This window comes from Felis catus, chromosome X, assembly GCF_018350175.1.
Source record: "Felis catus isolate Fca126 chromosome X, F.catus_Fca126_mat1.0, whole genome shotgun sequence".
Lineage (NCBI taxonomy): Eukaryota > Metazoa > Chordata > Mammalia > Carnivora > Felidae > Felis > Felis catus.
Window position 1 is genome coordinate 23,045,396 of NC_058386.1, and position 24,965 is coordinate 23,070,360.

Below are 24,965 nucleotides of genomic sequence, written 5' to 3' on the forward strand. Positions count from 1 at the left end.
ATGTCATAGTAAGTGCTGAAATATTTAAATCTTCCCTTGAGATCACAAATAACAGAAGGATTCTGAACACCATTTCAATTCAATATTTATGTAGGGCAATGAGACATGAAGAAGAAAAAAAAAGGTTGAATCACTTACGTTGTACACCTGAAACTACTATAATGGATATACATGAATTACAAGGCAATGAAACATTAAAAAAAAAAAAGAAAACCCAGAAAAAAAAAGACATAAGGATGGGAAAGGAAAAAATGGAACTGCCATTATTGATACTGGATGACTCTATTTCTAGACTAACATCAATCTACATATTATATATTAGAATTAATAAGTCAATCTAACAAGAATGCTAAGCACATGATTAATAAAAAAATCAATTATGAGTGTCATTCCAAATGCCAGGAACAAATCATTACAAGATTAAATTGACTACAAATACCCATTTATAACAATGCCAAATATTAACAAACTCCTAGGTAAAATTTCAATGAAATTTGTGCAATCTTTTTTTTTTTAACATTTATTTATTATTGAGAGACAGAGAGAGAGCATGAGCACGGGAGGGGCAAAGAGAGGGGGAGACATAGAATCTGAAGCAGGCTCCAGGGTCTGAGCTGTCAGCACAGAGCATGATGTGGGACTCTAACCCACAAACCACGAGATCATGATCTGAGCTGAAGTTGGATGCTTAATCAACTGAGCCACCCAGACGCTCCTGTGCAATCTCTTTACACAGCAAAGTATGGAAAATTATTTATAGGAATTAATGAAAATATGAACAACCTGAATGGTATCCAAAGTTTATTAACAGAAGATTCATTGTTTTTCAGGTGATCAACTTTTCCCACTTCGAAGCACATGCAGTCCCATTCAGTGTGAACCCAAGTCCCAGCATTCCCAATAATTGAGCATATTCTGTAAAGGCATAAATAAAAAAAAAATTGGGCTAATGGAGAGAATGAATACAAAGTTAGACTCCAGTTAAGCAGAGAGAAGGAAAAACCTACTGTTGAATGTTAAGAATAGTTCTGAAAATTGTGGCTTCCTGCCACTAAAGTTCAAATAGAAGCTGTAGAGTATCTTGGTGAAGATATTCTACTAGGAAATTAAAGATAGGTTGATGGCTTATGATGGCTGCACGTTATATGCTAAAATCTGAGTTCCTATGATCCTATCATTTATGAGTATTTGGGTATATGACAACCCAACTACTGAATTTTCTGTAGCCTAGTATTCCACATGAATATTTCAAACCATGGAACCATGGTGAGATTTTGCACTTTAATGATTACATTAAAACGGCACACTCATGGGAAGCCTGGGTGGCTCAGTCAGTTGAGTGTCTGACTCTTGATTTCAGCTCAGGTCATGATCTCACGATTCGGGATCCTGTGGGATCCAGCCCCATGTTGGGCATGGAGCCTGCTTGGTATTCTCTATCTCCCTCTCTCTCTGCCCACCCCTGCTTGTGCTCTCTCAAAATAAATAAAATAATTTTTTTAAAAGGCAAGTTTATATAGAAGGTGGGATGTGTAATATGCTGAACATTTAAGTGTTACCATCACCGTGGAATATTGTGGGTTATGTTCACGTTGGTGCAATGCGCTTAGGTATATAGATGCCATAGATTTTAAGCACTTAAGAAATTGCACTTCCCTTGTTTGAGAAGAAAGACTCTAAGGTCAGAGTGATTTCCTCAAGTTCAGGGAGAGACAATGGCACAACTGAATCGAGAAGTCCCCGTCCTATAACCTTATCCTGAGCGTTACACTATGCTATTCTCTTAAGCTGAGTGTCTATAAAGGTGGCCATTTATTAACAAGTACGGCTACCTTTAAATGGGAGGTTGGAGGCAGGCAAAGTCAAAACCGTAAGAATCATTTCCTCAAATGTGAATATATGCTACAACTGAACTCTATTTTGGAGTGAGTCACAACTAATTATTTTTTCAATTTCTATGGTATGAAATCACATACGAACCAAGAACTGTGCTTTAAGAAATTACTTCTGGGAGCTGGTTGTTTTTACACTTACATTTCAAAATATGTTAACTGTCCAGTGATTCTGATAGCACCTAAGTGGTTCTCTGCACTTGGCCATGATACTATCATACAGTTAAAACATAAATACAATTTTCTGAGAATAACAATCCTTCATGATATTTTTATACGCATTGCAAAAAATGGCAGAACCCTTCTACAGGACAAAATTATATTTTTAAAGCTTTTTTCTATATACTTATTATATAAAATTTGACAGTCACTAGAACCCTGGACATTATTGTCATTTTTTCTGCTGCCATGAGAACAGAAAACCTTAATATAAGATAAGCCTTATAATGCCCATGACATTTAATCTTATCCTAGCAGAGTAAAATTTATTCCAAGTGACAATTTTATTTATTACCCCTTACTTAATGATCTCACTGACTAAATAGAGATCAGTTTCTTTTAAGTGGTTCACAAATTATTTTCTCCACATAGCTTATTTATGTTTTTTCTCATTTCTTTTCCTTTGTATCTCTTTTCTAATTGTACTTTAAGTATAATTTCTTATTCTGCTCTACACTACTTATAAAAGGAAGAAAAATCAGAGAGTAGATCTTTCAAAAGAATCATTAGTGATATTATATCCTATGACTATTTCTGTGTTATATTTTTTAAGTAAGCTCTATGCCCAAGATGGGGCTTGAACTCACCACCCCAAGTTCAAGAGTCACATGCTCCACCGACTGAGCCATTCAGGCACCCCTATGTTTTTTCTTTTATTAGTTAGAAATACAGAGCACACTCAGTGCAAGATTTTGAAAAACTGAAGATACTGTTCCTTCTCAGAAATAACCATGATTAGCAAAGTCTGTATATGAACAAACACATAACCATACATTAACATACATATTTACGTATTTACACACATGACTGAAATTAAAGTAAAATGTACATCTTTCCCCTTAACAATATGTCTTAGAGATGTTTCACATAAATATATGCAGACACACTTGATTGCAAAAGCTGAACGGTAGTCATAGTATGGATACATCATAATTTATTTAAAAATTGGTCTCTCCCTTTTTTGTGTGCCCATACTTTTGTGCATGTCCCTGAGTTGTTATATAGTCCTGCAAGGAATTATTATGTAAAAGACATAGAACTCAAAATTTTGCTACATGTTAAATATCTTTTCTAAAAATCCAGTACCATTTTATATTCTTTAGAAAATCTAGTAGCAAAAACTTTAAAAAGGTACAATATTTTAAATGTCATGTTTGTTAATAAGGCTATATAAATTATTATAGATATAAAATGTTTTCCCAGAACTGAATGTTACTATATTTTACATAATTACTATAAAAATAAAATATTTTGATATAGATAACACAGGTGTTAGTGTATTTTATCCATAAAAGTTACCAGTTCTCATGTAACTTTTTATCTTGATCAATATTAGATTAGGATCACCAACTATCAGAACACTTCATTTTGAAATTTCCTTAGGAATAGGCTTAAATTATTTTACTTTGTGTACAGTATACACAAATTTTTTTAACTTGGAATGTTTTTGGCTTTCATGATATTTAGTCTACCTCTTACTCATTTTACTTCATTTTGCTTCTATTATCAGACAAATTTGGTATGCTTTATTTCCCAAAAAGGAAATAATTTTAACTGGAAAAATCTTTAAAAATTTTGAAATATTTTATTTAAAAACCATATATTTGATATATAAATGAAACAAAGATTATTACATATTATTACTATATATAATTATTTACTATAATTAATTATATAATTATTACTAATAAAGGAGACAAATTATATCCACCTGAAAGACAATAGGTCCAATGACTGTGGGACCCCATATATGCACTTCCCCGATTCTATCACTCTGCCTCCTCCTAGGAAAACAAAGGTGTGTGCACACCTACATATGCACACATATTAAAAACTTGGTGTTGATCATCTGCTTGCTTATTGAGGCTGTATTTATTGTATTTGTAGGTCATTCAAAACATGATACAAATAGAGAACAGTGCAATAATACCAACTGATCAGGGACATGAAATTAGCCAAAGAACAGAGCTGTGTAAACCACCACTTGGATGTAGAATAAAACACTGCCAGACTTCCAGAAGAATAAAGAAGACAAATCCTTTTTTCTACCTTCCACCATTATACTCTCCCTTTTCCCCAAGTAACTACGTCCCTGACTCCTAATATCTTAGACTCATGTTGCCTGTTGTGAAGGAAAGGAGTAAGAGCAGGCCTCTAACTATTCCCTACATGGATTATGTGATAAGAGTAAATAACCTCCCAGTAAATGTGGTAATGACAATTAGAGTAATTCCTTCAAAACATGATTATAGATACTACTGTTTTCCCAGGTATACCTTACCTGTCTAGGTTGTTTACTGTAAACTACCTTGGAAGTTAGGAATCTGGAGAATGGCAAGTAGTGTTATTACCAGAGACTGTGCAATTAACAGTGTAAAATGGAATGAGCCAAAAACCTAAATGACTCCCTGTGGTAAATAATAGTTTTACAAACATTACTCAACATCACAACTCACCTTTAACTGTAAAACCAAAACATATCCTGATGTGGAAGAAAGGGAGCAATACTAGGGGCTCTGTTTGATACTTATTTGTTCCTCCAAATATTTTGCATTTTGGTTGAATGTTTGCCTCTATCCTTTGAATAACTAAAATTTGGTGTAAAGTCTACCATTGACATGTCTGATTTCATGATTCAACTCATGACAAAAGAGCTGTTTTGGAAATTCATAAATAGTTTCAAACAACATGATTTGGGGTGTCCAGACTCCTTTGCTCAACAATAAGATCATGATACTTATCCATGTGGTATACAGAAGTTTGTTCATATTCATTGGTGTGTATTACATTGTATGATACACCACTTTTTACCCAGTTTAAGAGATGGTGGACTCTTATATTGTTTCCAGTTGAGGGCAATTAGAAATTAGGGTTTTTAAATGCCTTTAAGTACATATGTACATTGTTAGGATTAGTATGTAAGCCAGAGTACAAATACTGTGTCATACTGTATATATCTTTTCAGCTTAAAAGAACCTGCCTAAACTTCACCAGAGTTGTTGCTGCAGTCTCTTCTCCCACACACAATATATAAGAGCTCCTCATCAACACAAGGTATTATAAGGGAGAGAGTCTCAAGTCTGCCCAGGCCCTTTGCATGGGTCATATTCCCCTGTTGCAGGAAGTTTGAGACCAGGGAGAATGTGGATGTGTTGCTGAGCTGATGAGGCAGAGACTGGAATCAGGGATGCTAATGTAGCTAGGTATAGCACTGTACATGAAGGAATTGTACACAGGAGGCGGGCAGAAGTCTACATGGGAGTTTACAACAGGTCTTTGCTCAAGGATTAGGCTGTGCATGTGCGAAAGACACATCAAGGTCTAGTAGAGAGTAGATGCAAGGCTAAGAGAAGAATAGAGATACAAGATGTCTTGCAGTGCCCAAAGACTGGTGGCAGGGGGGATACAGGGAGGGCCCTGGCCTAGCTAAAGTGACCTGTAGTAAATTGTGAGATAGTATTCGATCATCAAACATGTTTAATTGACAACCAATGTGAAGAGGAATCAGAATGTATCAGAAAAAACAAATGTTGCTATAGAAAAGTGGTCAAAAATTCCCAAGTTTTTAAAAATATGTCAAATTGCAGATGCAAGATCAATAGAATGAAAGCAGGTTAAACAGAAATAGATATTCACAGGCATACATGATACTTAAACTGTTGTTATCCAAACATTTTTTAAAAATTAACATTCTAGAAGAATACAGATGAATTTCCTACTTGAGACTGATGATTTCAATGATGTCTGCCTTTTCAAAAGAATCCAAAGAGATGGGGGAATATGGAATAGTATCTTTTCAAATTTGGAAGAAAAAATGAGGCAGTCAATCCAGAATCATATATCCATCAAAATTACCCATCCAAACTGACAATGAAGTAAGACACACCCACACACTCTTGAGGCCATTTGTTGCTGGGCTACCTGTAATACAAATAATACTACAACAAGTTCTTTGGAGTGAAGGAAAAGATACCTCATGGAAGTTAAGAACACCAGGAGGAGTGAAGACCAGAGAAGGAAAATATGTGCATAAATATAAAAGACAACTTTTTTCTAATTTTTGAAATAGATCTTACTCCACGAACCAAAAGTGGTAAATAGTATTGTTTGTATAAAATGTATGACAAAAAGACACAAAGCAAAGGGTATTAAATGGAAATGCAGCGTTGTGAGAATATATTTACACGGGGTGGTGTTATCATAAGAAATTCACATGCTAATCCCTAGAGCAAAAATTAAATATGATGTAAGAAGACACAGGTAATAATCTGGTACAATGGCTGGATCATCAATACACTAAATGTATCTATAATAATATACCCCTATTTACTCATATTTTCCACACTAGGCTGTCCCACAATAAAGTATCTACATCACTTGGTCCAGTACTTGGAACATTTTGTGAACTGAAGAAATATTTATTGTAATCAATGAATTATTTAAGTAAAATAAATTCAGTAGAATATAAAGAAAAAAAAGATACACTTCTTAGGAAGATCATTTGCCTTAAATAAATTGATATATAGATTGGATTAATTGGCTATAGCGAAACAAAAAAAAGCCAACTACAAAATAAAATATATTTTTAAAAGTAATGTTTGTAATGTTTGTAGAAAAGTAAGTTTCCAGTAATAACAGTCCAGACTTTACAGCCCAACTGTGCTGCTGCCAAATATCAGTAAAGCTGGAGGCATATTAAAAATATGTGTTTGAAGCATCACAGACTCAAGGAAACAAGTACTTGTAGAAACAGGATCTCAATTACAAGAGAATCCCAGGTGGTAAGACCCAAATTTGGTATCCCTGGTCCTTCTAGGCTTTTAATGATTCACAGAAGTTGACTGAGAAGCAAAGACGCTAAGCAGAAAGCTGGAGCTGAGAAGCTAAGCCAGTTACTGGGGCTTCCAGCAGTCTCACCAACCCAGAGCAACAAAGTAGACCTCAGGATGCACCAAGGAGGAAAGGCTCTATGAAACAAACCAGGGGTTAATTTGACATCCCTGAAGGGCTATTACCTAATGTCAATATGAACTGGAAAGACCAGCCTGACAAAACCTGTGACCCAGCTTCTCAATCCTGATGATTATGATTTGAGCTGCTCCCACACTAATGGTCCCACACTAATGACAAAAAAAAAATTAAGGCTCCATGATCAGCAATTTTTTCCATAGTATTTCATACAGGAAATCCAGCTTGCAACACAAACAACCATACAAGCAAAATATGAATGGAAATGAAGGGGTTACTAACAGGCTTGTGACCCATTATCTCAATTTACTAGGATGCTTGGGGAGAAAAGAACAATGACTTCGTTACACCTGTGCAATTTAGAGTGACACTGAGATATCTTTGCATACCTATTAGAAGAGCTACAATTAACAATAGTGACTAGGATGAATCAATATTGTTAACACAGACACACAGACCAATGGAATAGAAGAGAGAACCCAAAATTGGACCCACAAATATATTGTCAACTAATTTTTGACAAAGCAGCAAAGAATAGCCAATGGAAAAGACAGTCTTGTAGCAAATTGTGCTGGAAGAACCAGACAGCAACATACAGAAGAATGAAACTGGACCACTTTCTTACACCATACACAAAAATAAACTCATAATGGATGAAAGACCTCAATCTAAGACAGGAACCCATCAAAATCCTCGAGGAGAAAGCAGGCAAAAACCTCTTTGATCTTGCCCACAGCAACTTCTTACTCAACACGTCTCCCGAAGCAAGGGAAACACAAGCAAAAATGAACTACTAGGACCTCATCAAGATGAAAAGCTTGTGCACAGTGAAGCAAACAATCAACAAAACTAAAAGGCAACCGACAGAATGGGAGAAGATATTTGCAAATGGCATATCAGATAAAGGGTTAGTATCCAAAATCTATAAAGAACTTACCAAACTCAACACCTGAAAAACAACTCAGGAAACAACAGATGTTGGTGAGGATGTGGAGAAAGGGGAACCGTCTTACACTGTTGGGAATGTAAACTGGTGCAGCTGCTCTGGAAAACAGTGTGGAGGTTCCTCAAAAAATTGAAAACAGAATTACTCTATGCCCAGAAACTTCACTACTAGGAATTTACCCAAAGGAGACAGGAGTGCTGATTTGAAGGGGCACATGCACCCCAATGTTTATAGTTACACTATCAACAATAGCCAAAGTATGGAAAGAGCACAAATGTCCATCCACTGATGGATGAAGAGGATGTGGTATGTATATACAATGGAATATCGCTTGGTGATGAAAAAGAATGAAACCTTGCCATTTGCAACAACATGGATGGAACTAGAGGATATTATGCTAAGCAAAATAAGTCAGTCAGAGAAAGACATCATATGATTTCCCTCATATGTGGAATTTGACAAACTTAACAGATGACCATAGGGGAAGGGAAGGAAAAATAAGATAAAAACAGAGAGGGAGGCAAACTATAAGAGACTCTTAAATACAGAGAACTGAGGGTTGATGGGGTTCGGGGGTTAGGGGGTAAGGAAAATGGGCGATGGGAATTGAGAAGGGCACTTGCTGGGATGAGCACTGGGCATTGTATATAAGTAATGAATCACAGGAAACGATTCCTGAAGCCAAGGCTACACTGTATGTTAGCTAACTTGAGAATAAATAAACAAATGAATTAAGTAAATAAACTAAAATTTCAAAAAAAAAGCAAGTAAGTCCTATTAAAATCTAAAAAAAAAAAAACAAAAAAAAAACCCAAAAACAAAACCAAAGATTTACCTTATGATCCAATAATTCCACTACTGAGTATTTACCCAAAGAATACAAAAACACTAGTTCAAAAAGATACAGGTACCCTTATGTTTATTGCAGCATTATTTACAAATGCTAAGATATGGAAGCAACCCAAATGTTCATCCATAGGTGAATGGATAAAGAAAATGTGTACACACACACACACACACACACACACACACACACACACACACAGGAATATTACTCAGCCATAAAAAAGAACGAAATCTTGCCATTTGCAACAACATGCATTGACCTAGAGTGTATAATGCTAAGTGAAATTAGTCATATGATTTTACTCCTTTTGGAATTTAAGAAACACGACAAATGAAGAAAAAAAAGGACAAACAAACAAGATTCTGAAATACAGAGAACAAACTGGTAGGTGCCAGAGAGAAAGTTTGTTGAAAGAGATAAAGGGGATTTAGAGTACTCCTATCTTGAAGAACAATGAATAATGGATAGAAGTGTTGAGTCATTATAATTACACCTGAAATTAATATGACACTATATATTAATTATACTTTAAATAAATAAATAAAATTATTATATGTCAAGAGCAGAAAGGTGTCCTTAAAAAATAGTAACTACTGCAAGTGTTGGCAAGGGTGTAGAGCAACTGTCAAGTCTCACACACTGCTGGTTGGTTGTACAATGGTATAAACAAGTTGCAAAACACTTTGGTGTTTTCTAAAATAACATAAACACACATCAATCATATGATCCAGTCATTCAATTCTTTGAGGCTTATTCAAGAAAAATGAATTTATATGTCTAGACAAAGACATTTATAAGAATGTTTATTTTATGGCAAAGAGGAGAGGTTTTGAGCAGGACTAAGAAGGAGGAAACACAAAGATGCAGAAGGAAACAGGGACACATTGGATGGACATTTACTTTTTATTTCTTGTGGTGATGATTTCACAAATGCACACATATTTCAAAACCTAAATTTTTAATTTTAATATTGTACAGGTTATTATAAGTCAATTCAGTCTAAGTGAACCTGTTATAAAATATGTAGGATGTATGAAAAGATGTATCTAAAAGAAACTATATAGCATTAAATTCAAGAGTGGAAATCTAGAAAATTTATGAGTGGATAATCTACCTCAAGAAAATAAATGAAAAAGAAACACTAGTTTAGTAGCAAAATTAACAAAAATGAAATGATAATATGAAGCCCAGGAAAATAAACTGAACAAAATTACAGAGAAGATCAATATTCAAAAATTGGTTTTCATTTTTTGTAAAATGTAAAAAAAAAATGATAAATTCATGAGAAGACAGATCAAGAAAAAAGTAAATTCATATTATCAATAACAAGACTGTAGAAAGTGTAATACTACCGATTCTGAAGACAGATGCATGATATCATAAAGAAATTCATTCTAATGTACCTGACTTTACACAAAATGGGAAAAACCAAAGGGAAGTACATATATATCCAAAAATTTTGGAAACAGCAATAATGCTATATCCATTATGTAAATTGTGTCTAACAAAACTACCTACAAATGATTTCCATGCCTGTGGCCCTGAGCCACGAACTTTCTCATATAATTGAGAAAGAACTAAAATTTTGTACAAACTCCTGCACAGAAAAGTAAAGGCACTCTCCAAAAATCTTTTATGAGATCTGTATAAACTTTGCCTGAAACTATTAAGGATACTATAAGGAAGGAGAATCATAGGTTTATATCCCCCAGAGCAAACAATAACAATTCTTTTTTTCTGATAAACAGATTGCTAAGATACATCAAATATATAATATGGCATAAACAATTTGTTTTTAAGCCAAGAATGAATGATTATGGATTCAACATTTAGAAATCAAATAACTTTAACAAAACAAAGGAACAACATCATGTCTTGTCACGATAGAGGAAATGATCTGACAAAATTTACCATTCAATTGTGATTAAGAATAACAACTTAGGGCAGAAGAGTATCATGATTAGTGTGGAAATACTGAGAATTTTCCCCTTGAGATGAGGGCTGACAAGAGGATGCCTTCTAGCACCAATACCACTCAACATTCTACAGAGCTCTTAGCCAAAGCAATAAAGCAAAAACAACAACAACAACAACAACAACAACAACAACAACAACAAATGTATTAAGATATAAAAGGAAGAAATGAAAATGAAAACAGCTTTATTCAAGAGCATAATTATGTTTACAGACTGAAAGCAACTTGTAGACAATATATTAGGATTGTTTAAAGATTTTCTTCGATTTGCTGGATTCCATTCAGTTAAACATAAACATATCTTCCTAATAATTCTTTAAAAAATTTTTATACAGAGGAAATGTCACAAATACTCTACATGCTAAGGTTACATTTTAAGGCTTTTTCTCTCTATTTATCAGATAAACTACAGAGCTATAATCCTGAACATTTTTGTCATATTTCTCTGGTACCATGGTAAGAGAGACTCCAGTAAATAAGATAAAATTTGCAAAACATTTGGCATTTAATCCAAGGGGAACAATAAAAAGGAGCATTCTTTGTGGTAATTTTACTTATGACCCACAGTTTAATAATCTCATTAACCAGAGTTCACCTTCTTTTAAGTGGTTCACAGTTAAATGAAATTATTTTCTCCACATACCTTTTTTCTATATTTTCATAGTATTTTTTTCCTTTTTAACTCTTCTAAATCTGTCTATAAGCCTAACTTCTTATGCTACTGTGTACTACTTAGAAAGAGATAGCATATATCTTTCAAAAACAATTATTAGTAATAGGTTGTGATGTGACTTTTTAAAAATTCAGATCTTTTATTGAATACATATATAGCATGTGTTCAGTGTAAAATTTTCACAAAATGGTGATACATATCCCTATAAGAAATGAAAATGACTGGCATGGATGTGTGTATATAAATATATACATGGACTGATGTGAATCATGTATTTACATATTTACTCATGTCTCAAGTAAATTACAATTTGTTTTTTTTTATTAGCAATAAATCTTCAAGAATTCTGTCAATATTTAATATTTAAATAAGTGACTGTAAAAGCTGCACAGTAATTATAGTAGAGGAACAGCAAAATTTGTTAAAAGGCTGTTCTGCCTTTTATTCCCTTCTTAGTTTTATCAAATGGAGGTAAAATTCTTATGACAAAATAAGCCACTTGAAAGTAAATAATTCAGTGGCATTTGTTTTGCTTTTTGGGGTACTATATTTTAATACACATATGTAGGTAGCTTTGGTCAGATTAGTCCTACAAGGAAGATTACTGTGCAAATGTTATTCAGAAATAATTTTCTTCTATTTTAGTGCTTTTCACGCAGCTTTCTAGCTTTTGATTTTTTTCTCTTGTCAATTAAATAAGTTATTTTTGCACATAAATAAAATAATTTTCAAAGGCAAAATAGTAAAGTCTTTGAAATATATTAATAAACTATGTATTAGACTTCTATATGAAATATAAAATTAGGGAAGTGAAAAAATGTACATCTACCAAAAAATTCAAAGAATAAAGATACATTACCTAGCAGGGAATGATGATTTCAATAATGGCTGCCTTCTCAACAGAATTCAAGAAGAACCAAAGAAAATGGGGCAGCATCCCTACAATGACAAAAGACAAGACAGAACTTTCAACCCATATTTTCTATCCAGCAACATTATCTTCCCAAATGGAGAGGAAAATTGGACACAGCCATAACCAAACCTGAGACAATTCATCACTGGTTAACCGGTAAGAGAAATGATGTTAAATCAAGTCCTTCAGGCTGAAGGGAAAGGACACCTGATGGAAACTAAAATATACAGCTAGTGATGAAGAGCAGTGGATAGAGTAAATGTGTGCATCATTATAAAAGGTTCACATTTTCTATTATTTCCTGGAAAGACAAGTAACTCTTCAAAGCAAAGTAATAAATTATAGATGCAAACGATGCAACAAGAACATGAAGGAAATGGGAATAAATGCAAATGTCCTGTTGTAAGATTGTATTTACAAGAAATGGTACTGTGTAAAACGAAGTCGACCATGAAAAGTAAAGGATTCAAATTACAAACCCTTGAGTAAGCATGAAACATAACAATAAAATATATGGACAATATTCTACTTACTGTAACTATATTACTTTTACACTAAATTTACAGCATACTTAAGAGGTTATTAACCATTTATATTTACCCTTTGATAGATGTTGTTAATTCCATTGTCAAGTACTCTTCTATAATTTCACAATTATTTGATAACCAAAATGAAAATACATTAAGCATATATATATGTATATATATATATACACATATATATACACACACACACACACTATACATTAAGCTTATATGTATATACACACACACAAATACTGACAGATAGCTAGGTGCATAAATACTTACTGCACATATGGTCTATAAATTGCTTTGTACTCCATTGCTTCTGATAAGTAATATGTTTTATAAATAATTTTATGTATAAAATACATTTTGCCAAGGCACCATAGTATTGCATATTACAGAAGGTGACAGAACTCTAGGTAGAACATGAAGAGCAAAAGAATTCGATACCAACCCCTTGAGGAATAACTAAAAATAACACAAAAATGTGTAGGTAATTTTCAAGTTACTACCACTGCCTAAACAAATCAACACTAAAATTATATACCATTAAATTTTTACGATATATACATTTACTCTTCTGATTTCTCACTAGGCTCTCCACCAAAAATATAACTCCAGTTCATGGTTCACATGGACACATGCTGAGAACTGAAGAACTATTTATGGGATGAATGAAATAATTGAGCTGAAAGAAATTAAGCACATGATGAAAAAAAATCCACTCTTTGTGAAGATAATTTGGGCAAAACAATTGTTGGAACTTGGCTTCCAGGAAAAAGGAATAGACATACTTTTCCCTATTCTTACCCCTAAAAACAATGAAAATCCTGGATGTTATATATAAAACAAACATAACAAGACTCAATTGTGGAGAGGAGTGAGACTTAATAAGGGACATTAGGACTCAAGAAACAACATGGTGAATTCTCTTTTTTGTCACTTTTGGGGGATGTAGGGACTTTTGTCTTGTTTTCCCTCATGCACACCAGACATGCAGCTGAAGAATCAAGCCCTTGCAAACAGTAAAGGTTTAGATAAAAAAAAAATCCACCCTCCAAAAAAGACTTTAGATCACCAAACTCCATACCCGAAAAACAAATAATCCAGTGAAGAAATGGACAGAAGACATGAATAGAAACTTTTCTAAAGAAAACATCCAGATGGCCAACAGACACATGAAGAGATGCTCAACGTCACTCCTCATCAGAGAAATACAAATCAAAACCACACTCAGATATCACCTCATGCCAGTCAGAGTGGCCAAAATGAACATATCAGGAGACTATAAATGCTGGAGAGGATGTGGAGAAACGGGAACCCTCTCGTACTGTTGGTGGGAATGCAAACTGATGCAGCCACTCTGGAAAACAGTGTGGAGGTTCCTCAAAAAATTAAAAATAGACCTACCCTATGACCCAGCAATAGCACTGCTAGGAATTTACCCAAGGGATACAGGAGTACTGATGCATAGGGGCACTTGTACCCCAATGTTTACAGCAGCACTTTCAACAATAACCATATTATGGAAAGAGCCTAAATGTCCATCAACTGATGAATGGCTAAAGAAGATGTGGTTTATATACACAGTGGAATACCACTTGGCAATGAGAAAGAATGAAATCATGTCATTTGCAGCAATGTGGATGGAAGTGGAGGGTAATATGCTAAGTGAAATAAGTCAGGCAGAGAAAGACAGATACCATATGTTTTCACTCACATGTGGAACTTGAGAAAGTTAACAGAAGACCATGGGGGAGGGAAAGGGGAAAAAATTAGTTACAGAGAGGGAGGGAGGCAAACCATAAGAGACTCTTAAATACAGAGAACAAACTGAGGGTGGCTGTGGGGGTGGGGGAGAGGGGAAAGTGGGTGATGGGCAGGGAGGAGGGCACCTGTTGGGATGAGCACTGGGTGTTGTATGGAAACCAACTTGACAATAAATTATATTTAATATTTAAAAAAGGCTTTAGAAAAAGAGTAGGATAAGAACAGCCTAAGTAGAAAGAAGAATTGAAGACAATAAGCATCCTACTGCAGCCAGCATGACACACAAAATACCTTCACCCTTGCAAGCATCGGCCCTGTGGGAAGCCTAGCCTCCGATGTAAACTAATCACCTCAAACTGCCCATGTCGTGATGTCAGAAAAACATGATCCATAAAGGTAAATTTGATAATTTGGACTCCATAATATTTACAGATTGTGCTATTAAAAAAGTTTTATCTGACACAGACAAGCTACAGATTTAGAGAAAATATTTTCAAGCCATATATTCATAATAAAGTAGTATCTAGAATACATAAACAACTTTGAAAATCCAACAATATAAAATAAACAAATCAATTTGAAACTGAGTGAAAGACATGAACAAAAATTTTACCAGAAAATATGTGTAGACATCAAGTAAAGCACTTAAGAAGATGTTCAACATGATAGCTATCAGATCAGGTAAATGCAAATTAAAACCACAGTGGGGTATCTTACACATATCAGAATGACTAAAATTTTTAAAAGCCATATAAACAAATGCTGGCAGGATAAAAGCAAGCTGGATCACTCATATATTGCTTAGAGGAACGTAAAATGTTACACCCATTCTAAAAACAGGTAGGCTCTTAAAAAACTGAACTGGAAATAGTTCATGATACAGCAATTACACTCTTGGATATTAATACCAGAGAAATTCAGATTATGTTCACATGGAAATGCGTATGTAAATGTTTATGGCAGATTTATCATTATCAGCCCCAAACTGGAAACAACTAGATAGTCTTCCAAGAGAGAATGGCTGAAAAAATGTGGCAAATCCGCTATAAACTACTGCGCGAAAAAGGAATGAACTGCTGGTACATGCAATAACTTTGATGAATCTCTGGAGAATTACCCATTCTGAACTAAGCCAATCCCAAATGTCACATACAGTATGATTCTATCTATATAACAATCTCAAAATAACAAAATTGAGCAATGAAGAACACATCAGTGGTTGCCAGAATTCAGGGATAGGAAGGGATGACGGAAATGGGTATGCCTCTAAGAGCAACACAATGATCTTTGTGATGATTGACAGGTTGTCTATGTTTTGACTGCATCTAAGTGAATACTTTGGGATATTTCACTCTAATTTTGCAACATACGAAGTTGGTTGGAAACGGGCAAAAAGTACATGGAGTACCTCTGTATTATTTTTTACATCTGTAACTCAATGTACAATTTATCCCAAAGCAAAAAGTTTAATCAGTGGCTTATATTCTTAACATACAGACTGGGTTAACTGCATGTTAACCAATATATACAAATTAAAACAAATTTCAAAAACAGTGATTTTGAACATACCTTCTTCTAGTGAAGGCAGACCAGACATTTCAGGCCAAACATTCTGGGGAGAAAACTGAAATATGCAAAAATATAAGACATCCGCTTGAAAATACCATAAACCCAAAAAACGAAGCACTGAAAAGACTAGATCTCAGGGGGGAAAAAACAGGCAAAGAGGGTGAGAACCAAATTTGGATCTTTTCCTCACATGATATTTTTCCTCAAATGAGACTGAAAACCCAAGATGCTAAGCAAAAAGGAGTAGCTAAAAGCTGGGCAACTGAGTAATGTTTCCGGTAGACTCACCAGTCCACGGGACACAGAAGATTTCAGTAAAAATCCTTCCTGAAAATGTTTTATGAGACCCCTATTAACTTGATACCGAATGGCAAGATTATAACAATGGAAATGCCACTGCCATCAGAAAAGAGACAAGGAATCACCTACTATCACCAGTTCTATTCAACATTATAAAGAGATCACAGCTAGGGCAATAAAAAAGGGGAAAAAATTTAAAAAAGCATTAACAATTGTAAAGGGAGATACTAAATCACCTTTAATCAGAGAATTGATATTTTTATTTCCAGATTACATAAAAGCCTTCTAGAGATAATACACTGAATTAAACAGAAAATTTAGGAAAATTGCTGGATTCTATATGCCTACACATTAGCATTTTCTTTCTTTTTTTTAATTTTTTTAACTTTTATTTATTTGAGAGAGAGAGACAGAGTGAGAGCAGGGGAGGGACAGAGAGAGAGGGAGACACAAAATCTGAAGCAGGTTCCAGGCTCTGGGCTGTCAGCACAGAGCCCTACGTGGGGCTTGAACTCACTAACCGAACCGCGAGATGATGACCTGAGCAGAAGTCAGACGCTCATCCGAGCCACCCAGGCACCCCAAACATTAGCATTTTCTAATAGTAAACATTTTCTAATAGCAAATTATTACTAAGTTTTTTATATGCATCATAATAAATGGCATAAAACCCTACATGACACGGTTATGTTTTTAGGCTTTTTCCATATATGAATCAGATGAAATGTGAAAGGGTTTTAACCCTGATCACTGTTGTCAGCGTTTCTACTATCCTGGCAACAGAGGCCCTTTACCATACACGTGACATTTAATTCTGATGGAAAGATAAAAACAGCATTGTCTATGACAATTTTACCTATGGTCTCTAGTTTAATGATCTCACTGACTAATTAGAGGTTAGCTTCTTATAAAGGGCTCATAAATGTATTATTTCTCCTCTTACATTGTTTGTATTTTTATTTTTTCCCTTCTCTTTTCTAAACCTCCTATCTGTAACACTAACTTATTATTCCATTATGAACATCAAAATAAAAAGCAAAGAGAATACCTAACTTCTGATTCCATTCTTTACTTGAAAATAAAAAAGCCAAGAGTACATATTTCAAAAATCATTAGAGAGATGCCATTATCATGTGATTAATTTTTGATATATATTCTAGGACACAGATATATTGCATGTACATAGTGTAAAAATTTCAAAACAGCTGATAAATATACCTCTTCAGAAGTAATTGTGATGAGCAGTAAAGTGTGTATATAAATAGATGTAAACAGACATTTATCTACATGAATAACATATTTACATAATTATACACATATCTGTAAGTAAATTATAGTCTTTTTAATTAACAATATATCTTGGAGATGCCTTCTTCAAGTATTTAACGTGTACATGATTAGTTTAAAAGCTGAATAGCATCATAATATGGACACACATAATTTGCCAAAAAAGAGCTGTTTTGACTATTTTGTGTCCATACTTTAGGACACATGTGTGAGTAGCTATGTCAGATATAGTTCTAAAAGGCCCACTACTCTGTAAATCTGTAAGGAAATTCACAACTTTGTCAAAAACATACTACTTTCCAAAACTCATTACCATTTTTCATTCCTCAATAACCTGGCATCAAAATTTTGGAAAGGTACCATGTTACTTAATTATTTACACTGAATATTAAGCATACTTAAGACACTAATTACCTATATATGTTTATTACTAATATATTCTTTGATACACATTTTTAATCCCATTTGGTACAATTTATCATTTCATAATCATTAAAAAAATTATATACCAAAAATATATACACACACATATAATTACACATAAATTCTTATTGCTGTCAATTATATTCTATATACTGCTTGATATCAAATTGATTCTGATGTATATTATATTTACTATATAATTCATTTTACCTGTAAAATGCATTGTATATAAGTATGGTAGATATAAAGTAAACTATTTCTATATTTAAGACAAGTGTCATTCCATTATTTGTTACCAAGACATTGCACCTGGTCTCATACACTATCACATCCAGATCAACAGTAGCATCAGATCAGAAATAATAATTAAAATGTCTTGGATATTGTACTTGTACTGAAATTACTTTTATTTGTATACATATAGTACAGATGTATTTATATATTATAATAAGAAAGAATTGGTTCTTTTTTGATTATACTACTTTTCTGCAGCTTTTTTTTGTTATTGTTGATCAAAAGTTAACCTTTTTGCATAAATGAAATCATTTTTTTATAACAACTAGTGAAGTTTTGAAATGTTTCATTAGCAAACCATATATATTTATGTATATGTATACACACACACACACACATATATATATACACACACATTTTTAATTTAAATTGACATTAGTTAACATACAGTGTAGTCTTGGCTTCAGGAGTAGAACCCAGTGATTTCATCTCTTAAATATGATGCCCCTCAGTGCTCGTCCCAAAAAGTGCCCTCCTTAATGTCTATCCCATTTAGCCCATCTCCCCACCTATCTCCCCTCCAGCAACCCTGTTTGTTCTCTGTATTTAAAAGTCTCTTATGGTTTGTCTCTCTCTCTCTGTTTTATAATTTTTATCATTAGTAAACTATATATTTGACAGCTATATAAGATGTAAAGCCTTTTTAGTGTATTAAACATACATCCACCAAAAGCTTCAAAGACATAAATATTACCTATCCAGGAATTATTTAAATGTTGACTGCCTTCTCCACACAAACCATGGATAATCAGTGAAAAATGGAGCATCATTTTTTCAGTGAGTGTCAAGACAGAACTTTCAAGCTCCAATGTTATATGCAATAAAATCACCCTTCTAAACTGAAAGTGAAATAAGAAACATCCAGATAAACCAAACCGAAACACTTTTCTGCTGGCCAAACATAATACAAATACATCATGCTTAAGGAATGTATTAGTTTCCTAGACTGTCATAACAAAATACCGTAAACTAGACTGCTTGAAAACAATACAAATTTATTGTCTCACAGCTCTTGAGGCTAGAAATCTGATATCAAGCTGTAGGCAGGACCATGCACCTTCTAAAACCTGTAGAATCATTCCCGGCCTCTTCCCAGCAATCTCAGGCATTCCTCCAAATCCTCTACCTTCACATGGCATTCTCCCTGGGCGTATCTTCACAGTCTTCCCTCCATGTACATCTGTGTCTATATCCAAATTCACCTCCCTCCTTTAAGGGACATCAGTCACACTCTATTAGGGCCTTATCCTAATGACTTTATCTTAAATTGACAGAATCTGCAAAGACCCTATTTCTCAATAAAGTCACATTCGGAGGTATTGGAAATCAGACGACTTGTTTGGGTGGCCCAAGGGAAAGGACACCCAATGGAAACCAAGAACGACAGGGCTATAAGAATGTGTGAAGAACACTCCATAGGGAAAAGAAATAGATAAACATAAAAGACAAGTGTTTTCTATTATTTTTGAGAGATATTTGACTTTTTTTGATATCTGACTCTTTAAAGCAAAAAAATGATAAAAGATATAGTTGATATAAACTATAGAACAAAAGCACAAAGGAAAGGTAGCATATGTAACATTACAGTGTAGTGAGGTTACATTTATAGGAAGTGATACCACATACTTCTATGGAGATGAAAAGGGAAGAAGTGAAATATAAATCCCTTGAGCAATCACTAAACTTAACACAAAAATGTACAGATAATATTCTAGTTACTATTACTAGATAACCAGTTATACTGGATAATTGCCACAAAACTTATTTTCTCCAATACACTATTTTCTTGCCTGTTTTCCCAGTAGGCTGTCCCACAGTATTTAACTCTAGTAGCACCTGCTTTCAAGCACAAGCTTGAAATTGAAGAAATATTAATGAGAAAATGAAATAATTACAATAAAAGAAATTGAGCAAGTGACGGCAAAAATTAAAATAAAGAATCCACTACATGTAAAGGTTGTTTAGCTAAAAAAGAAGTTGGACATCTATTTCCAAGATGTAGATATACTTTCTTCCCCAAATACAACGAAAATTCCTTGATAGTACACATAAAAACAAACATAAAAATACTCTGAAAGGTAGAGAGACTAATGAAAATGGACTAGGAACCTCTGAAGCCAAGGAACAACACTATAGTGGATTCCGTGTTTTCTTTTGTATGTTGTATTTTCTTTTCACCTCCTATATACCCAACCTGGATTGAAACAATCAGGCAACCTGAAAATGGCAAAGGGTGTAGACAAGAAAAAGGCCCGAGTAAAGCCTGCTATCCTCAATGGGCCAGGAAGGATTAAGGCAAACAAGACAGGATATGTGTAGACAATACAAGTTCTATGCCAAATACCAGCCTCATTCACCACAGCTCAAGTCCCCCGGGGAACCTAGATGGTCACCATTACCGGGCTGTAAAAACGCACCCCAAACGGTCCCTCCCCATAGTGATCTATCTTTTCCACTTACTAGACTTTCCTGAGAAAGAAAGAAGTAGGACTTGGTTACAGCCATGCAATTTAGCTAGACACTGAGATACCACCACACCTTTACTAGAAGGGATACAACACAAAAACATGACCCTAAGAAATGCTGGTAAGGATGCAGTGCAAAGGAGACGCTCATACACTGCTGGCAGGATGGACAATAGACTATCAGACTGCAAACTCTAAGACGTATTCTAAGTACCTTAAAGTATACCTATCATGTGATCTAGCCATACCATGTCTTCATGTTCATCCAAGAAAGATAAAAATGTATGTCCACACTAAAACTTGTACAATAATGTACATACCATGGGAAAGAAGGGAGGTAGGAGCAGAAACAGGAAGAGAAAATGGAAAGTCGTTCAAGGAAACTTGAAAGAAGGGATGGGTAAGTACAGTATTTTGATTCTGGTGATAGTTTAGCAAATCTATATACACATGCCAAAACATACTGTTCAATTCAAATTTGCAAAGTTTATTTAATCTCAATTATATTTTCATGAACCTGTTACAAAGTGTGAGATACAACAATATGCATGGCTAAAGGAACATTTATAGTGATAAAAACAAAAATCCTGAAATTTGTGATAGAGAAATAAATCTCAAAACAGATAAAATCTGTAATTCAATAACAAACCAATAGAAATGAAACAATAAAATTGAAGTCTATGGGTGATAATAAAAGAAAGAGAAGATTTTTTAAAAAGTTTTGGACATTCCATTCTGGCTGGAATTATTAAGGGGAAAAAAAGATGAAGAAGCATCAGCATATATTCAATATCAGCAATGCAAAAAGGAAATTCTCATGCCATTTCTTGGTGACACATACATAATTATATAAACAACTTCATCCTAAAAAGTTTGATACATGAAAAGAGAGACTACCAAGGAAAACATACCCTAACAAACAGTAACACTCAGAAAATCTCAACAGTCTTATCTTGTGTAAATAAACTGGGTCTATAATGAAATATCTTCCTATAAATGGATCCTGCTTGCTGGTGCCTGAAGTCACAAACTTTCCCGTATAATGGAAAAAGAAGTAATACCAATCTTGAACAAGCCTTTCCAAATAATAGAAATAGTAAAAATGTTTCCCAAAATGCTTTGTGAGACCCCTATACACTTTACACCAAAATGATAAGGAAAATAAAAAGAAAATCGATGGTATATTTCCCTCATCAAATCACCAAAATTCCTTTATTTCCCCCCCAAAACCTAACTTATAATTCAACAAAATCCAATGGTACTTTAACTGTAATATCCCATGCACACTGAGTTTAAACCAAGAATGAATTCTCGTGAGACAAAAATATCAAACAACTATCACCAAAAAAAGCATTACAAAACAACTATCACCAAAAATTGGCATTACACAATAAAAGCAATATAACCACATTTACCATCAAGTCATTATTTTTTAAAAAAAGCTTAAAAACTGCAGCAAATACCGTACCCAGTGATAAAATACTGAAAATCTCCCTCTGAGATAATGCATTCAAATTAAACAGTAAATTTAGCAAGAGTTTTACATTCCGTACAGTTAAGTATTAATACATTCTTCTCAGAACAGAAATTGTTACTAACAATTTTATATACATCATAAGATATGGCACAAAAACCCTTTACTACAAGGTTTTATCTTTGAGGCTTTTTTTCGTATACTGATTGGATAAAACTCGAGGAAATTTTAATCCCTAGTGTTGTCATCTTTTTACTTCTATTATAGTAACAGGGACCCAAAAATGTAAGATCAACCTTACTATACAAGACATGTAATTCTAGTAGAACTATAAAAAGATCATTGTTTATAACTGATTTCTTAATGATCCCTGTTTAATGATGTTAGTAAGAGTTCAACTTCACAAATTATTTTTCCTCATGTGTTCTATTTTTATTCCTTTTTCCTCTTTTCCAAATCTTTCTTCCTAATATCTTCTCATTCCATACTACTTCAACATAAGAAAGCAAAATGTAGATCCTTAAAAATTATTACTAATATGTCATCAGAAAGTGTTTTTTTTCATTCATATCTTTAATTACGCACATTATCTCAGTCCTTTCTGGCTGCTATAACAAAATACCATAGACTGAGTAGCTTATAAACAACAGAAATTTATTTCTCTAAGTTCTAGAGGCTCTGAATTCCCAGAGCAAGACACCATCAGATTCAGTGTCTGGTGAGAGCCCACTTTTCTGATTCATAGATGGTCATTTTCTCCCTGTAACATCACATGGTTGAGAAGGTGAGGGAGCTCTCTGGGACCTCTGCACAAGTCCAATTCATGAGGGCTTCCATCCTCATGACCTAATCACCTCCCAAAGGCCCCACCTCCTAATATCATCACACTGGGGGGTTAAGTTTTGCCATATGAATACTGGGGGACACAAATATTCAGTCGGTATGTATGGTATATGTATAGCGTACGGTTTCCAAAAAAAATGACACATAAACCTTTCCAGAAGTAATTGTAATTAACTGAGAAGTCTGTATATAAACAGATGTAAATATATACACCTATCAGGAGAATATATTTGTATAACCATACACATATTTGCATATAATTTACCATGTGATTTCTTCATTATTAGCAATATACCTTGAAGATGTCTTTTGTAACATCTAATACGTAATAACATCTACATCTAATTGTAAAAACTGCATAGTATTCATAGTATACACACACAGCATAATTTATCAAAAAATAGCTAATTTAGGGGCACCTGGGTGGCTCAGTCGGTTAAGCATCCGACTCTTGATCTCAGCTCAGGTCTTGATCTCACGGTCATGAATTCAAGGCCTACACTGGGCTCCATGCTGGGCATGGAGCCTAATTAAAAAAAAAATTACCTGTTTTGACTGTATCCATATTTTAATGCACATGTGTGAGTACCTGTATCTGATATAGACCTAAGAGGCAATACTATATAATGTGTATTAAATTTGTAAATGTGTGAAAAAATACCAAAGTATTTTCTAAAATACCATGACCATTATATACTCTTTCAATAACTTAGAATCAAGATAAAAATAATTTACATAATTATTACCTAAATAATTGACATCAAGTATAAAGCATGATTAATAGTAATTGCCCATTTATGGTTATTTTTTGTATATCCTTTGATAGATGTTACTAATTCCACTTTTTTGAGTACTTCCATCATTTCCTAATTACTTGATTAACAGCAATTTTATATATTAGGCCCATTAGTAGGTACAGAGAGATACACAAACACTCATTGCTTTCCCTTATGTTCTTTATATTGCATGGTACCTAATTAATGATGATATGTATTATGATTATACAAATCATTTTGCATGTCAAATATATGTTGCCTAAACAGAAAGGGGTTTTGTATTACAGGAAATAATACTATATAACTAAGTATAGTATCAAAAGTAAGGAATTAACATTTTCAAGGAATACTAATCCCTTGAAAAATTACCTAAAATAACAGAAAAATATATAGGTAATAATGTATTAATATGTAACAAATTACCACAAAACTTACCTTCTATCATATACTCCATATTAACTTGTCTGTTTTCCTACAAGGCTGGCTCTCAATAATGTAACTGGAGCACAAGGTCCACACCTGGCACGTGCTGAGAACTGAAGAAACGTTTTTGAAATAAATGAGATCACTGGACTGGAAAAAATTAAGCCAATGATGGCAAAAGTGAAATCTGCTTATGAAGATCACTGGAAAAAAAAAACACTTCTGGGGATCTGCTTTAAGGAGGTTCCCCTATTTCTCCTAAGTACAACTGAAAAACTAAATGTTACATGTAAAGAAACTCATGAAGGATCTGAAAGGTGGAGACAAGATGAGAGACTGGAAGGGATGTCAGGATCCAAGGAACAACACAACAGTGTTTTC

General features: G+C 33.9%; 1 long non-coding RNA gene across 1 annotated transcript in view; it reads right to left on the reverse strand.

Moving 5' to 3' along the window:
- LOC123383387 overlaps positions 1-24,965 on the reverse strand; it is a 68,262-nt gene that overhangs the window by 29,296 nt on the left and 14,001 nt on the right. The window contains exons 3-4 of the long non-coding RNA XR_006593081.1: positions 12,380-12,459; positions 784-915 (exon numbers count right to left, since the gene is read on the reverse strand). This is a non-coding gene — a long non-coding RNA (uncharacterized LOC123383387). The remainder of the gene's footprint in view (positions 1-783; positions 916-12,379; positions 12,460-24,965) is intronic.